Consider the following 19,064-nt stretch of genomic DNA (forward strand, 5'->3'; position numbering starts at 1 on the left):
TGAGTCTTTTACTGAGCACGATCCTTGCTGATCACAAAAAGATTTATGCATTTTCCAAGATGTTTTTTGACGAGTAGGAATCAAATTCAATACTTTGTCATACACATCAAAACACTTCTGCATTAATGCATCGTTTGGTTACACGTCTGAGCCACTTTTCTCGCGTCTCAATGCCCTCTTTCCGTGATAATTGTGAAGCTTGAAATTATGGAGTTAGATAAACACACGGTGGGAGGCAAATTCAACGTGGAAACAGACACAAGCTATATCTTGGTGGTACATATTTCAACATATGCAATTTTTGAAGAAAAAAAAGCTATTCTTGAGTGTGGAATTTTTAACCGAAAAACAAACGTCTCCTTAGGAAAAGGCCAGACTATCAGAACCTTCACCACTCTCTAAAATTATAGTAGTATAAAATATCAATTAACGTTAACAAGTCTTGTGTGGTCACTACTATAAATTTAAATAAATTATTTAAGCACATTACTTTGGATTTGTGATTATGACATACTAGAATTATCCTGCCGTAAAATAAATTTAAATTGTGGCGTGTTTACTTTCATATTTTTTTCTTTTCATCTATGGTGTAGTTGTATTGAAAAGAGGGTGGGGTTTAGCATGGGAATGGAGGGTTGTTTCCCATCATGGGAAAGTAAATGTCAGCCATTAGATTAGGTAGAGAACACAGTCTTATTATGCACTTACAACACTAGATTTTTTTGATCACTATCTTCTACTTACCAACCCACCACCAGAGGCTGCAACACCATCAAAACCACCGTGTTTTGACCACTCAATACTCACTCTCACATCTGTATTTTTTTCTTCTTCTTTCTAAGCAAACCCACATGTATTTTTTTCATCTCAAATATTTTTCATCCCAAATCTTTTTCATAAAGAAGCTGCCTTTTTCAATTGAAACCCAGATTATGAATTGTCCCAAAAAAACAAAACCAGGTTGTTAAGATATTAAATTGGCAAAGGATCTTCACGTGTTCTTCATCATCTTCATGTCAAAAAAACAACTCAATATATCATTTTTTTAATTAAAAATTAATTACTCATCTTCATGTGTTCTTCAAGTGATTCTTCATCATCTTCACCAATTTTTCTTACTAAAAAGTTCAGATCTAGAAAACTACAACAAGAAAATATACAGATCTGGAAAATCACCACAACAATAGAACCAACAATAAAAGGAAGTTGTGAAAAAATCAACTAAAATAATTCCCAAAAAAAATCCATAATGTTTATGCTACCATTTTCATTACAATTAAGATATGAATGGAACACGTGGTTTTGATGATGAGAACATTTGAAGTGTGAATAGTGCCAATGCGATGGAGATCAGTTTTATTATGCACTTACAACATTAGATTTTTTTTGTCACTATTCTCCCATCCATTTAAAAAAATTGTTGCGATAGAAATTGATGAATTAATAAACAACTTATGAGTTACTTATTATATGTTGAGAGCTGGGACCGTGAAGCTTTATGTTGGTGGTGGATGAGAGATGAGAGAGAATGGTTAGAGAAGATAGTATAAAAAATTCAATGCAGAGAGTGTATGATAAGAGCATGTTCTTCTTTTAATCTAGTGGTAAAAATCTAACTTTCCCATTGTGGGAAAAAACTTTGCTGACCCAGGCTAAATGCCACCAAAAGAGGGTGGGGTTTAGCATGGGAATGGAGGGTTGTTTCCCATCATGGGAAAGTAAATGTCAGCCATTAGATTAGGTAGAGAACACAGTCTTATTATGCACTTACAACACTAGATTTTTTTGATCACTATCTTCTACTTACCAACCCACCACCAGAGGCTGCAACACCATCAAAACCACCGTGTTTTGACCACTCAATACTCACTCTCACATCTGTATTTTTTTCTTCTTCTTTCTAAGCAAACCCACATGTATTTTTTTCATCTCAAATATTTTTCATCCCAAATCTTTTTCATAAAGAAGCTGCCTTTTTCAATTGAAACCCAGATTATGAATTGTCCCAAAAAAACAAAACCAGGTTGTTAAGATATTAAATTGGCAAAGGATCTTCACGTGTTCTTCATCATCTTCATGTCAAAAAAACAACTCAATATATCATTTTTTTAATTAAAAATTAATTACTCATCTTCATGTGTTCTTCAAGTGATTCTTCATCATCTTCACCAATTTTTCTTACTAAAAAGTTCAGATCTAGAAAACTACAACAAGAAAATATACAGATCTGGAAAATCACCACAACAATAGAACCAACAATAAAAGGAAGTTGTGAAAAAATCAACTAAAATAATTCCCAAAAAAAATCCATAATGTTTATGCTACCATTTTCATTACAATTAAGATATGAATGGAACACGTGGTTTTGATGATGAGAACATTTGAAGTGTGAATAGTGCCAATGCGATGGAGATCAGTTTTATTATGCACTTACAACATTAGATTTTTTTTGTCACTATTCTCCCATCCATTTAAAAAAATTGTTGCGATAGAAATTGATGAATTAATAAACAACTTATGAGTTACTTATTATATGTTGAGAGCTGGGACCGTGAAGCTTTATGTTGGTGGTGGATGAGAGATGAGAGAGAATGGTTAGAGAAGATAGTATAAAAAATTCAATGCAGAGAGTGTATGATAAGAGCATGTTCTTCTTTTAATCTAGTGGTAAAAATCTAACTTTCCCATTGTGGGAAAAAACTTTGCTGACCCAGGCTAAATGCCACCTGAAAAGAGATGGGAGCACAAACGTAGTGAAACATCACTATCTGAAATTTGGTTAGAACCCATCATGTAGACGTATTTGTGATGAAAAGAGTTGATAGTTGCCTTTTGTGGAGATATTTTTAGACGTAGGTAAAAGAATCTCCTGTTGTGGAGACCTAAAGAGATCTCTAGCATTTGACTACTTTTTTTTTTTTTTTTTTTGGGATATTCTTTTTGCTTAAGCATATATTGTAGCTGATTAATACTAATTACTTTGAATAATATGAATCCCATTCCAAACATAAGCACTCATTACACCTATGTTCAAAATATATAAAGAAAAGGGAGCCCAACTTTCCTCAGCATTTCTTCCTAACCGTTGCATTATTGATTTTTTGATGTAACATAGTTATGAATTATTTATGGCAAAATGTTTACACACACGGAAAAAAAAAGAGGAGGAAATATATCACCAAAAAAGAGAGGAAGAAAATGAGGGTGAGAAATGTAAAAGTTGCCGCCGTAAACTAGTATATTTTCCATCCCACTAATTAGTAATCTCTAAGCCGAGCAACTGTCTTAAATATCCTCACAACTTAGGTTGCTTGAGCCTTTACGAGATTAGATCTTAAGTCTGCAATGGAATAACTGTTTTTATATGGGTTTGGACTACGTGCATCTCAAACGAGCGGAAACTAAATGAGTTCTATTTCATAGTGAGAGTCATGTTTCCAACTCTCTAAACATTGTGTTGGTCTAATTTTATAGTTGGAGTACTATATAAGTAGCTAAAGGAATGTATGTAGCCGATGTACTTAAAAGGCCATTCTTTTTTTTTTTTTGGTACAACTTAAAAGCCATTCTATTGTCTCCTGAATTCAAAAATATATGGCTACCACAATTTGTAAAATCCATTTTAATTTGAACCTTTGTCATTTCCTTGAATTTGGTGTAGAGGAAATGAACACTGTCCTTTTCCATGTAGTTGTTGGATAATAGTTTTACGCCAAACTTTTTCTCAATTTCTGATTACCATCTTGCTTGATTCTCCACTCAAGCTAAAAGGGTCCTCAAAGTTTTCAGTTTTATCAGTCTTACCCTGGACAAAACTTCCATCATCGATAACATGTGCACTTTTCTTGTCTGCCAGATCACATATATTATTAATTATTCTAAAATGATTCTTTAGAATTACTTGCCATGTCTAATAAAAGGTTTCATTCGTGTGCAAAGCAAAACAATAAAACTGTTTTATTGATGATTTTTTGTTTTAATAATCCCATCAAATCACTAGAAAAATATTCCAAAGGACATGGACCGAACAATGGAATCTTTGATGAACCAATAAAAAGTCTTTTATTGGACCAAACAAAAAAACAATCCTAATGGTCAACTTTCCCTCTCAAGCACCCATCATCCTTATGAAGAAAATTCTCTCTAAAGGTTCATAGGGAATAAGCCTAGGCTTTGGGAACAAGAGGCTAATCATCTTATAATAATCAATAACAATATTGCAATCATAGAATGTTGAACTAATATTTTTAACATCCATTCTTTGCCATGTAGTAGTTTTGGTCAAAAGTGGGGGTTTGGAATCATTTGGGTGCTTAAGATAAAAAAAATTATTAGCAAATCTTTTTCCTTGCTGCCCTCTCCATTAAGGGCATTGTCTCCCTCTATCTCGTATCACAATCTTATCGTAATAATAATAATAATAATAAGGAAGTTAGTTTATGATTATATATGTACTATGCTACTATAATTAAGAGAGATTATGAGACCGCATTCAAAAAGCTACCAGGGATTGAGAAGGTGCGGTCTTTCATTTAGATGGTCTCTTATTCTTTGGCTGGTTACACATTTTTTTTGCCTTATTGATATATTAATCAATTCCTTCAAAAAAAAAAAAGATATATTAATCAATCAATTATTAGTATATAAGGCAGTAAGTTTTGGATATCACCGCGATCATAATAAGACATGGACACCGCAGTCATATTCTATATTGCGGTCCGCAACTTCAATTGTAGCTGCAAAATAAGTTTTAGGATGTTTTCGCAACAGCGTCACAATCTTAAATATGGCATCAGTTGTATTTACCTGCATTTTGTCGTAATATCAAGGTTCACACATAACCGTAATTTAGAACTATGACCACAATTATTCTATTGGATTATACTATTGGATTAAAATTAGACGATTCATATTCAACATCAATGAAGTATATTTTTAGTAAAAAAAATAATTAAGGATTGAAAGCTAACCTAGAAAAAACCTTTAATTTAATACACTAATTCATAATGTAAATTGTTTAATCTATATCAAACTCGTTTGATCTTATGATTGAAATGAAAAGTTTGTGGATTGCAATTTCCATTTCTTTTCCTCAAAAGAATGTGATGTTCATTCCAAGAAAATCGTATAAGAAAATTTGAAAAGCTTGATGAAGGTTTTTGTTTTGTTTTGAGGTAAAGCTTGATGAAGGTTGATCTATGAAATTGGATAGTTTAAAAAGGAAACATGTAAGCTTTATAATTAGAAGCATCTCTACTTTAATCATGTATGGAACAATTATATAAACGAATACTATTCTCTATGTCCTCACTGTGTTGTTCTGTCTTCACAATGTCTTTTCTATAAAATTAGTGATACTCTCTTAGGGCATAAAGTATATATTGGAAAGCTTCCTTCCATTTTTCACATATATATTGTCTCTATTTGGGAGTATTGCTGCCAAAATGGCAGCTGAACACTTGTTACCCCACTTTAATTATGCTGGTATTTGATAGTATATATATATGGCATATTAATCTCAGATTAATAATTTAAGCATTTTTAGTTGGCAATCAATTTGTATCTTTATGCCCTCAAGAGCAAAGTAGTATGCAAATCTTTATGCTTTTGAAATTCAAAATTAAAGAAATTAAAAGACATTCTGACACCTTTTATAGCTTTCAATTCAATAATTATTTATTTTAACTTCAGCTATATTATTCTTTTTTTTTTTAATAAATAAATTAGCTTTTGTTACAAAGAGGGGAGGAAAGCACAGAGAAGATTGGTTTCCTGTTATTTTCATGCACCGTTGGCTTACAATTTGAAAACATTTTCAGTGAGATATTTTTTTGGCTTAAATATGCAACTTAAAATTGTAATATTGATTAATATAGTCTTGACATTATTAATATATAAAATGATTATGGAATTACAGAATAATGATCAAGTTCGTCATCCTCTTTTGATATAAAAACCTAAAAATAACCATTGATAGGAAAAGTTGAGTTAGAAGCTCTAACCAGTTCACTTCTTTTGGATTACTTTTGATATGACTTCCTATGTTTTGGGTCACGAAGGGGAGCCCTAAGCATGAGAGATCATTACATTGGACTAAAATGAGCAGTTGCATAAGTGGAATTGAACATCAACTCTCAATAAAAAAAAAAAAAAAAAACTCAAGAAATTGTGTATACGCGTCCTCACTTATATGTTGTGCAACATTTGTTTTTTCATTTAATGTGTGACTTCTAACTTACACATGACAAATCAACAATCTATCATATAGCCAATTTTTTTTTTTTATCCACATACACCTGCACCGCCATTGCCACGGAACAACTAATACCCTTTAATCAAAACATCGACTATGATACCATTGTTAGGTCACAAGAGGAGCACGAAAAAACCCTAGGACCATCATACTGACATTACAACCAAGGGCAACCACACAAGCGAAATTTGAAACTATATGTCAACCTAAAATCTATATTGGACATATGAATCACATCTTTTATATATCAAACATTTAGCTCATTCATAGTCAACGTGAGATTGCATCGCCATTACAACCAACATAACATGTCTCTTGACTACACCATCAGAAAAACTTTCGATAAAAGGATTCAAACATAGAATCAACTCCCTCTCTCCACCAAGCTAGACCAAGGATCTAATACCACTTGTTGGAGGAGTCCAAAGAGCATCGGGAGCAACAACATATTAATAATCCAAGACCAACAAAAGACCGAAACATCAAATCTTCACAAAAAATTGTAAAACGTCGGATATACAAATTACTTCTTTATTATATCCAACATTTATCTTATTTATAATCAATGTAGTATTGATGACTCACACGAATTCCACACACTATGCAAGGAGAGATTTTTTTTTAAATGAGATATGTGCTTGGCTAAAAGGAGAGATTGCATGTGCACTTGTGTGAATACATGAAGGAATTTAGTCCTCCACTCCACACTTTGAGTTTGATGTGTGCTCTAGTCATCATTTTAAGCCAAAGATTTGACAGCACTAAAGTGTGAATCGTAAAATATATATCAACTTCCTTTTATCCTTAATTGGAATTTCTTTGACTGATGTTTAATTGGAAGATAGAAGTCTACTAGTGCTAAATTGATTAATTTAATTAACCAAACACTACTATATTTATCACTTAATTATGATAATCAGTAAAGAATAACAACTTTCGTTTTTATATTGATGCTTCTTTTTGTCTCTTTTTGTCCACCAAAAACTCAATTTGGGAGAAAGCTTTTTACCATTCGTGTTTTATCCTTCATGTGCTTAGCACCTAATTTTGGAGTTAGATGCCATGTTTGTAAATTGTTCTATTCCACACACCAATTTTGTGGATGGAAAAAAAATAAATTGTCTAGGAAAGATAGCTTCGCTAAATCAAGTTGGCAAGTTAAACTAGGTGTAATTGTAGCTGCCTAGAAACCTAGGATGTTCCACTCACGACAATTGAATAATCTTTGCTAATTAGTGACCGTTGGCATCAATCATAGTGTATAAACATTCTTGTTGAGCTAACTCTACTAGCTAGATTTCACATGGTTGGAAGGCAACGAATTTAGCATAATCGATCAATTGATCTTTTCTAATTTCTTGCTGTCTTCATTTTTAATTTTATTGTTGTTTAAAATGATAAATGTAGTACACGGTTTTTTTTTAACTCAATAAATATAGTAGACCACCACTAAAAAAAAAATACTCCATTCATCGCAAAATGTAAACAAAAAAGGGTCAAAATAAGTTGATGTATTTGGTACAAATTTTGAACCAAATACATTAACTTTTGTTGACCAATTTTTGCTTACATTTTGTGACGGAGAGAGTGTATAGTAGACTTAAAGACTTACATTTTTTAATGGGGGTTGTTAAATTATACCAACCTAAAAATATTAAGGTCTAAGTTACCAAATGTTCACTTTTTTATTTGAACAAAAATACTCACTTGTTACTATTCAAACAAATTTTAAACAGAATATCATTTTTGTAAATTTAGGAAACAATTTTCGGAATGTTTTATCAAAAAATAAAAATCAAGTGCAATTTACTAAATTATCCTTTATTTTAAATTGGTTTGAATGAGGGTGAGTGGAATTTTTTGTCAAAATAAAAAGGCACACGCTTCCTGACTTAACTTTAATTTTTTGTCAAAATAAAAATGGATCACAAAATTTAATTAATGGTTTATTCTATTTGGTATCACATAGTATGAAGAAAAGATAGATTGTGGTAAACAATGGAATTGGATGCAAATGTAGCATTCCGTAACTTTGGAAAACTAGTATGTGGACCCGTGCCAAGCACGGGCTAGAATTTCTCCGTACTTGAGGCGAGAATATGTTGTGATTTATCAAGTGTCAGTTACGGTCTAACATTGAATAGAGCAGTGGAAGTTGAACAAACTCTTACACTTGCATGGTTGCTCTTTATCCAATGAGTCGACCCATACCAATTATGATTCCCTTAGAAGGTCCGACGATGATATCATAACCCGATTCAACTTTGTGGGGAAGTAGCATTGGTTCATGATGGTAGACCGCAGATGCAGAGAGTCTCGTACTTAAGGAATAAATGTTAATGTGTTAAGTGTGAGTTAAGTTTCGCATTGGCTGCAAGAGTAACCGTTGAATTCATATACCTAATGCCTTAAGGTTTAGTGTGGAGATGTGATGTCAATCTCACTTTTGTGGTATCTGTTCGTCTAATGTGATGATCAAATTCAATGTAGAATCAACCAGAAGTCACAACATTATGATGAACTGTTTTTTTAGTTTTTGGATTTATTATTTCAAATTCCTTTATTTTTTTGTCTTTAGTGCATGTGACAATGGAAAATTGCATGAATGTTATGTTGAGTTGACAAAATACATGTTTATTAGACATTTACAATTATGTAATGTTTTTTTTAAATGAGTATAATAAAGAAGATTTATGATCATTTCTTTCTTCTTAAAATTCTTTTTTCATCTTCATTTTATTTATAATTTGTTTTCTCTCCTTTCTTGTAAGAAAGAAACATAAACCTTCATCCATGAAACCACCATCAACCCACATGTTTTACCATGTAGTGATGCAATATGATATTACTTGTCTATGTCAACAAATCACAAATGCGAAGAGTCCCACACTTGAGAGAGATATGCTAATGTGTCATATGTGAGTTTATATTCTATATTGGATTCAAGATTAGATGGTGAGAAAAATATAAGTGAGAAGACTCATATACATAATGCCTTAAGATTTTTTGGTGAATTAGAGTGGTGTCAATTTATGTCTAAAATTTTATTTCTTGGATGTGCTATTTTTTTTATTCAACCTCAATTATTTCAAAACATTTCAATTTTGATCTTTGGCGGGATCTGGAAATAGAAAATTGTAGATGTTTTATGCTGAGTTGAACAATAAATGCTTATTTGACATTTTAAGTTAAGATATGATGTCAATCTCACTTGCGTGGTTGCCTTTAACCTAATATGATGATCCAACTCAGTGTATGCTACATATGTAGTCTCCCTTTGTAGTCTAAGTCTTAGCATTATGATGAACTATTTTAGTAATGTTTGGATGCCATTTGTTTGGTTTTTTTATCTAAAAATTTAGTTTTTGCATGTCTTTCTCTTTAATGCTATTTTTAATTCAATTTTGGTCTTTGGTGGCATGTGACAATGAAAAAATGTTTATGTTGTTATACTAAGTTGACAAAATACATATTTAGTAAATATTTTAAAATGATGTGACATTTTTTTAATTAAGTATAATTTTTTGGTAAAATAGTTACCAAGAAATCTCTTACTCCTTTAACAATCTCATAGAAAAAGTACACACTACATTTTTTTCTTTATCATTTCTCTCATGTTCAAATTTCTTTTTCGTATTCATTATGTGAACCGTCAATACTTTCCTAAAGACTTGGTGCCCTCCAGAAGGGGCAGTCCCATATTTTCATCACTTTGCCTTGTCCCAAGACTCGTGCTTGGGGGACTGTGAACCGTCATAATATTCCAAAAGACTTAAAAACCCTCCAGAAAGGCTCTAAGCCCTCTAGAATGGCTCAGGCGCCCTCCAGAAGGGCTCTTGAGGATTAAGCGCGCTCACCTTAGGGCGCCACCCTTCTTAGCTTCTAGAAACCTCTAGAAAATGCGTAAAATACACAAATACCACTGTTGCTTGGGAACCAAGCAACCGAAACCGAAGCCGAAGCCCATAGTAGGCTATAAATACCACCTTGAGAGCATTCTCAAAGCATCCAATAATCAGTCTAAACCCTAGAATACGATACTTAACCCTAGTATCCCTTGTGTTTTTTGCAAGTACTTTATGTTTCTTCTAATTTCCGGTCTCTATTCTCATGAAATAAAGGTACATAAACCTCCTCTATGAAATCAACATCAACTCACCTTTTTGAACACGTTGTGTCTCTGTTTGACTTTATATGATTATGTCACATAATAAGAGGATGCATATAGTCACATACTTAATTAAATGATTTTAATGTGTGAAGTATAAGTTAACGTTCTACATAGTTGATGCAAGAGTATACTTCGGATAACATATTAGTGTGATATCTCATATACCCAGTGCCTTCAGGCTTTGGATGAATATTTGGTGTCAATCTCACTTGTGTGGTTGCTATTGGTCTAATATGACTATCCAACCTCATTTAGGCTTCTATGGAAGTCCCAAAAATATGATAAACTGTTTTGTTAAATTTTGGATGTAATTTGTTTGATTTTTTATCTTGAATTTTCGTCATTGGAAGTCATTCGCTTCCATACCATTTGTAATGTTCATATTGTTCATTTTCATACCAATTTTTCTTTGTTCGTTTTCATCATCCATATATCTAATGCCTTAATTTTAGGGTGAAAATGTGGTGTCAAAATGATTTGTGTTGATTCTCTTAGTCTAATATGATGATCAAACTTGACGTAGGATCTCTCGAAAGTCACAAACTTATGATGAACTGTTTTTTCTTTAATTTTTAGATGTCATTTGTTTAATTTGTTTGCTTAAAATATAGTTTTTGGATATCATTCTCTTCCACGTGAATCTTTTCATTCAACCACTCTTATTTCAAATTCATTTACTTTCGGTCTTTGGTGGCAAGTGATAATGGAAAACTGATTTTTTTAATCTGATGGAAATCTGAGTTGACAAAATATATGTTCATTAGACATTTAAAATTATGTGGATTTTTTTTAATTGAATCTATTTTTTTTGTAAAATAATTACCTAGAAATATCCAACTTCTTCAACAAACTTATAATATTACCAACAACTCCCATTATTCCATATACTCCTGCGAATAAAACACATTTGTTTCCTCATCTTCTCTCATGTTCGAATTCCTTTTTCATATCTGTTTCTTCCTTTTACATTTCTTTCTTGCTTCTTAAGAAATAAACGAACATAAATCGCCTTATATAAAACCACCACCAACCAACCTGTTAGAACATAATGTGTCTATGTTTGACCTTATTTTTTTAACATGCATTTAAGCATTGTTTTTTAGTTTCACATATGTTTTCTCAACCGGAGGTTACCATATTTGAGGTGTATACCAACAATAAATGTGAAAGTCTAATTGATAGTAGTTTATAGCCTTATGTAATTCAAAAGCAATGAATACGAATGAAAGTGAAAGTCATTTGGATTTGAGGAAATCATTCTAATTAGAAGATATAAGGATTTTTTTGCCCTAATTTTTAATTTTATTTTTTCATAAGTGAATATGCGCACATAATTAAAAATATACTAACATTGAATTGTAAATATTTTTAGGTCCTCCAAAAGTTAACTACGCCGGAAGAAATTATATTCAAAGCACTAAATGTGAATACTTCTTATATAAAGAATTCAAATATTAGTTCAACACCAAATTAGAGTATACACTATATGAAAGGAAACATTATCGGTAACTAAAATTAAGTTTCGCTTCCTTCAAAAAAAATTAAGTTTCGCTAGAGGTTTATGAGTAGTTTGTCCAATTGGTTTTGAAATATGTTCCAAAATTTGCCAGGATAGATATTACAGTCAAAGTCTAAATTACGAATGGTGGAGTGCACATCAATATTTTGGTATTTTTTGTTAAAAATATATCGGTATTTGGTATATGTATTTTGATGCAAAAAAAAAACAAAGATATTTTATTTATTTGAAATCCATAAATTTCTCACACATAGCTTCCCAAATATCACAAATATTCTTGTTATTGTCGTTGACAAACAATTTACATGAGAATGGAAATGGATCCAATACCTTTTGCCTTATATGTTTTGATAATAAGACCCGTAATTATTTACTTTCCTTATGAAAAATGGCACAATGAATATCATTGTAGACAATTAAAAAAATTATGTCCGTGTAATCGTTTGTGGATCATGCCTAATTTATAAATAGATTGACATGTATATTCATTTTAAGAGCTATTCATTTGAATATTTCTCAAGTAAACAGGTGTGTCATGATTGACATCATGAACGGATTACGAACAATTTGAACGAATATGCTCTATGATTCCTTCACTGGATTGATCTCAGAGATGTTATCAGATCTTGATGTCATTACAACACTCTATGAAAGAGAAATATGCAAATGAAATGATTGAAGAAACATGAGGTACATATGGTTAATAGTATAAGTAAAATATTATTTGAAGCAAATTGAAAAAAAATGATGTAATAAAACCAAAATGAGGCACTATGATTGGCTCAACAACATAAAAATGACACATGTTAATTTGTCACAGTTTAATGATTGCCTAATCAAAATTAAAACAAATTGATGCAAATCAAAACATTGCCTAATTAAAATAAAAGCAAAATTTGTCAAATATTTTTTTTTTGTCCGATAAGATCCAAGATTTGCAGCAACACCAAAGTTACTCAGAATAGACCTTTTCCTTCTTTAACTCCTTAAATATGTAGATTCAGAGTTCTTTGAACACCCACAAAAAATTAATGCCAAAGGCATTCAATATTTTGTTGTCTGATTAGATATATACAACTCTACAACGTATGCATTCATTATAATATACAACTTTGTATGTATACATATACATATACAAATATTTCTGAGATGTTATACAACTTAAATTAGTTTCGTAAAACATACAACTCTAAAATATTTGCGGTGCCTTTAAAAAGAATATTATTTATAGTGTTGAACTTCAATCCTTATAGTCATGTGCTTCTATTTTTGAATGAATCTACATAACTGAAAAAAAAAAATAGAACAAATCAATAAAATTTAGTCAAAACTAAAAAATAATTGGTCGAAGAACAACCAACATATTTCACTCCTTGCTAAAAAAGAAGAAAATTAAACAAAAAAGAGACTTAGTCTGAAAAAATAGAGAGATGATTGAATATAAAATGATGGTTTTTAATATAATGGAAACTCAGAGGAATTAAGAACCAAAAAAAATGCAATATTTAAAGAATTCAGTTGTAGCATTATTTATAGGCACCATGAGGAAAAATAGGGTGGAACCAATTAACTTTGATTGGGTTGATATAAGAGATGTTATCAGATCTTGGTACCATGATAATTTTTTTAGAGTTTGACAACGCTATAAAGAAGAGAAATAGAAAGATGAAATGATTGAAGAAACATAAAGTATATGTAGATAAACGGTATAAGTAAAGTGCAATTTGATTAAATAAAAAATATGATGCAAATAAACAAAACAACGTAATCTGATTGAATTATTAGATAAAAGAGAAACATGCTACATTGTAATTGGTTTAAGTGTTAAAATGTGACGATGTTATAAAATTTGATTGGTTTACTTATTGAGTAAAGTACACTCCCCTCCCCTCAAAGATGCTTGAATTACACTCCTCTCCCCTCTTATGTTAAAATATACACTTCCCTCACCTCTTATTCAAAACATATTAGAAAATATTTCACTCCCCTCCCTTGAGAGAAGCTTGAATTACAGTGCCCTCCCCTTTTATGTTAAAATCTACGCTTTAGTCCCTTGATAATTTTTATTTTATTTTTAATAGTCTAACAAAAAAATAATCTAACACACTTAAAAGAAAAATAGCATTGCGGGTTCATTTCAATATAATCAAATTTTGAATACATATCTTTCTCTATTTTTTATTCACAATTTCATTAACATATAATTTTAAACCCTATTATAAAATATGAAACAACCCAAAATAAAATTAAATTATGTTAAAATTTACTAAAGTCGATTAAGTATGATTATTTAAAAGTGAATTTTATACTCTAAATTATAAAATTAACAATAAAATATTTAAATTTAATTGTTATTGACATTTAGATTATAAATAAACAAATTATATTTAATTGTTATTTAAATTAACCCATATATTTTTTGGTGGAGCAAAGTTTGTGGATCAATTAAAAAAATTAATCATGCATTTTTGAGTCAAAGTAAAAATTATGGACCACGTTTTCAGACCCTACATTTAATTTCCTTTTTTGAAGGAACGATATATTTCAACAACCGAAACTATTGTTTCCCTCAATTTACAAAACGTTTTGCATGGTATAAAAGAAGTAAACTTTATTCCCTAAAAAAAATAAAAGGAATATTTTAATAACCCTATATTAATAAAAAAAAAATTAAAAAATCATTTATTATGATTTAACAAATTGGTGAAATCTGTTTAACGGAATTTGCGACTTTAGAGGAATGGCCTTGAAATATTATTTTTTTTAGCGCAATTCCGATTTATTTTTTTTTGGTTCAAGGCTTACTTTATTTTTTTTTAGGGAAGGTTCAACATTTATTTTAGCAAGAACATTAAATAGAATCAACTGAAATTATATTTTCGATATTATTTAATGATACATTTTTAATTCTAATTACATACCTCCAATCCCAATTTTTTTATGTCCTAATTAGAATGACTAATTTATAGACATATTTGATAGGTTAGTTTAGTATAGGTGCTTTTCTTTCTTTCTATACACATTGGGCAATTCTCAATCGAAATTAAATTAGAGGATTTTCACATTCATTACCAATTTAAAGTCATGTTTAATGCAATGATCTCACACATAAATGTGTGTAACATTACTGATCATCTTTAAAAACAAAAAAAATTAATAAAGCAATACGTTTTTTCTACCACAGAATATATTAATGCATATGTCCTGATTTAAACTCATATTTTCCTTTCTAAAGCAATACGTTTTTTTTAATAAGAATTCTTGAACGCATATTTCCTTTTTAATAAAAATTCTGAACGCATATTTCCTGAACTCATATTCCTGAACGCATATTTCCTTTTTTTTTCCTGAACGCATATTCCTGATTTTTTTCTAAAAAAATCATTTATGATTTAAAAAATTATGTTTGCAACATCATTAAAAAGAATTCTGAATTAAAGCAAAGCACGAAAAATAAATCTATTTTCAATTATCTATTTTCAATTATGAACGCATATGTTCGTTTTTTTCTATATTTTTACGAAACATAATTTTTATTTCCTTTCTATGTTACTATACAATATATATTTTGAAAATAGAAGCAAAAGAATATAAACTTAAATCATACAATATATATTTTGAAAATAGAATCAAAAGAATATAAACTTAAATTATATTAAAAATTAATGGTTACTACCAAATCTAATTAAATTATTTTAAAAAGTTACACTTTTATCAAATCATTTTTTTTTTGACAAATCAAATCATATTTTTATTATTTGACATATATCAATTATTTGATCCCTTTGATATTTAAATAATTATTCCATTAATCGTATTTTAATTAGATATTACTTGTTTTATTTTAATATCTGAATTCAAATATTTTAATTTAAATTATTTGATTATTCAAAAAAAGCATATTTTATTAAAGTTTGTATTTTTTGAATACGAAATGTTTGATTTCTAATTTAATTTCAAATATTAGAATTTGAAATTGTAAAACTTCCTTTTATACATAAACATTAAATACAAATTTGTGAGGATGAATGTGGTGAGAGTATTTTGTGAGGATGAATGTGGTGAGAGTATTTGTAAAGAGAATAAGATGAGAGTGCCACGTGTCATAAGAATAGGAGGAGAAAAAATATTTCCATAAAGGGCTATGGAATCGGCCGTAAATTTATATTATATAGATATAGATGAGCGAAGCTGAAAATAAAATAGAACAAATACACAAAAGTCATCCAAAATCAAAGAATCATTAATTAGTCATAGATCAAACCACAAATATTACGGTTGAAAAAGACAATAAAAAACTTGAATATAAAAGCCAAAATAGAGGCAGAGGGCTAAGCAGAAATGTGTTTCACTTAGTTAAATGTTAATATTCAGTGCTTGTGTGGAAATGTTGAGACTCGAAAGCAATATATATAGAAAAATTAAATCGTAAGAATTTGAATGATGAAAGTAAGATGACCAAAATCAATGGGATATGATCAGTTAATTTCGTTTTATCTAAGAAATAGAAAATGGATTGATTATGAATTTAGATTGATGGGGAGGAGAAATAGATGAATGAGACAATTGAATAAGAACGTGGTATTTATAGGTTAACAGTATAAATGAAATATTATGCAAAACAATATAAAAATAAAAAATATGATGCAAAAAAGACAAAACGATACATTACGATTTGTTCAACAACACATAATGACACACGTCTAAATGTCATTGGATGATAACTTTTAATGACATGATTAAGAATTTTCAACCACAAATGGGCTTCTGTTACAATTTGATTTAAATTAATAATTGAGCAAAATTCTAGAGATCGTGAAATCATTGTACCATGAAATCATGATATCAAATAAAAGGATTTTTAATTTTTTTTTTGGTAACAGATAAGTTTAGGTGGGTTCGGCTCCGGTCACCACCAGGGTCAGGGCACGCCTCTGGGCCCAAAGGACACTTATAGAGGTACTTACAGATCACCCACCAACACTGCCCTCACATCGGCAGAGGGAATCGAACACACAACCTTCTGCAAGGAAGTGGCCCATTCCTTACCAACTGAGCCAACGTGTGTTGGTAAAACTTAATGATATACTCCCTCCGGTCACTATTATTATAAGCAAATTTCAACTTTTTAGATTCATTCAATAAATGATGTATGTGGTCTATATTATAGACCACATACATCATTTATTGAACGAATCTAAAAAGTTGAAATTTGCTTATAATAGTGACCGGAGGGAGTAAGTTCCTTACAAAAACTTAATGATATAAGTCAACATTATTGTACCATTTTTGTATCATGTATACACCTTTTTTAGAATTCAAAAATTAAAATCATTTATGTATAAAAACAATGATCACGCTAGTCCTTTTCTAAGAATTCACAACTTCAAATACTTTCTTAATAAAAAATACTTTCTTAATAAAATCAATGATCACACCAAATGAACATATGCCCAAATCAAAACAATTAATGATGATTAGCATATAGAGAATGACACGTGTCCTATCAATAAAAATTAAGTCAGATGTTTATAATAGAGATAGAGATTTAAGATTCTGGAGTTTGGGTTGTTCAACAATGTAAAACTAATCATAATGGATGGCATGAGGATCAAGAGTAAGACACAAATAAGAGAATGAGACCTAGCTATATATTCTTGGGTAATTTAAAATATTCCGTGAATTTTTTTTTGGTTACAAAATATTCCGTGAATTTGTGATTAGAGCTTTTCAATTTTTCTACAATTTGTTTACCTGTAATGCAATTAATTTATAAGTTTTATTTTTGAAAAAATAAAAAAGAGCTTTTTTATGATGGTTTAAAGGTTATTCAAGGGTGATTGACTATGAATAAAAAGGAAAACTTATATTATATTATTTAAAGCATATCATGATTTTTTTTAAGATAGTCTTGATTTTTTTTACATTTAATGCAATTAACGTATGCATTTTATTTTAGAAAAAATAAAAGAGAATTGTTTTTATGTTGATTTGAAGGTGATTGACTACATAAAATGATAAATATTTTTTGTCAAAAAAAAATGATAAATATTTGAATTAGTACATATCTCGTACATTAATACATATACAACTCTACAAATGTAAAGATTCATTAAAATATAGAATTTTGCACAAAAAAGATTATATATAACTTTAATCAATTTTGTAAGATATACAACTGTACACTTTTCTTCTTCTTCTTCTTCTTATGAGAAATCACTCTAGCATCTAACTTCAATTCTTACAATCTCGTGCTTCTTTTTTTTGGTAGTGTGCAATCTCGTGCTTCTATCTTTGAATGAATATAGATGACTTAAAAAAATCAAACAAATCAATGAAATTGAATCAAAAGAGAAAAAAAGAGAAAAAAACTATCATATATCTCTGAGAAAAACCCTCACACACACACACACACACACACACACACACACACACACACACATATATATATATGCACACTCCCTCCGTCCCATAATATAAGCAAAAAATACTCATTTTCTTTGTCACAAAATATAAGCAAAAAAGACAAACTTTTATCCCATTTAATCTTGTTTTTTTAAAAAATATCTTTTTCAAGAAAAACTTTTGTTTATCTCATAAAATTAAATGCAAATTACATTCAATTTTCCGTCTCTTTCATTTTTCCATAACCAATAGCCAATAAAAATTATTTTTACAACTTCCTATAAAACTTTTTCCAAAGAAAAATCAAAAAACTATACTCCAAATTCTTATGTTTTAGTTTTCTTAATAAGTGTGATTTTTTTTTTTTTGCTTATAATTTAGGACGGAGAGAGTATAATATAGATGCCAACCAAGTATACTGCTGATTCAGCTTGTGGCTCTTGTAGGAAAAGGTGAAGCTCCAAACGTATTGGTGGTTGAAATCGCACTATGTTTTGTTCGATTTTGATTATCCCTATTGGAGGTTAAACCCCTTAAGTTGTATTCAAGCAATTGTGTAATTTTTTTTTCTGATTCGGCTGGTTGTGGCCTAACTTTGTTGTAATTATTGTGGACGGTTTCTTTAGCACACCTTGTGCTTGAGGAGCTGCCTCTTTAATATAATTTTGCTTAGTTTCTTCACAAAAAAAAATACTGCTGATTATACTTACCAAAAA

Source organism: Medicago sativa, chromosome 4, assembly GCF_051527215.1.
Source record: "Medicago sativa cultivar Bolivia chromosome 4, Bolivia_mono, whole genome shotgun sequence".
Classification (NCBI taxonomy): Eukaryota; Viridiplantae; Streptophyta; class Magnoliopsida; order Fabales; family Fabaceae; genus Medicago; species Medicago sativa.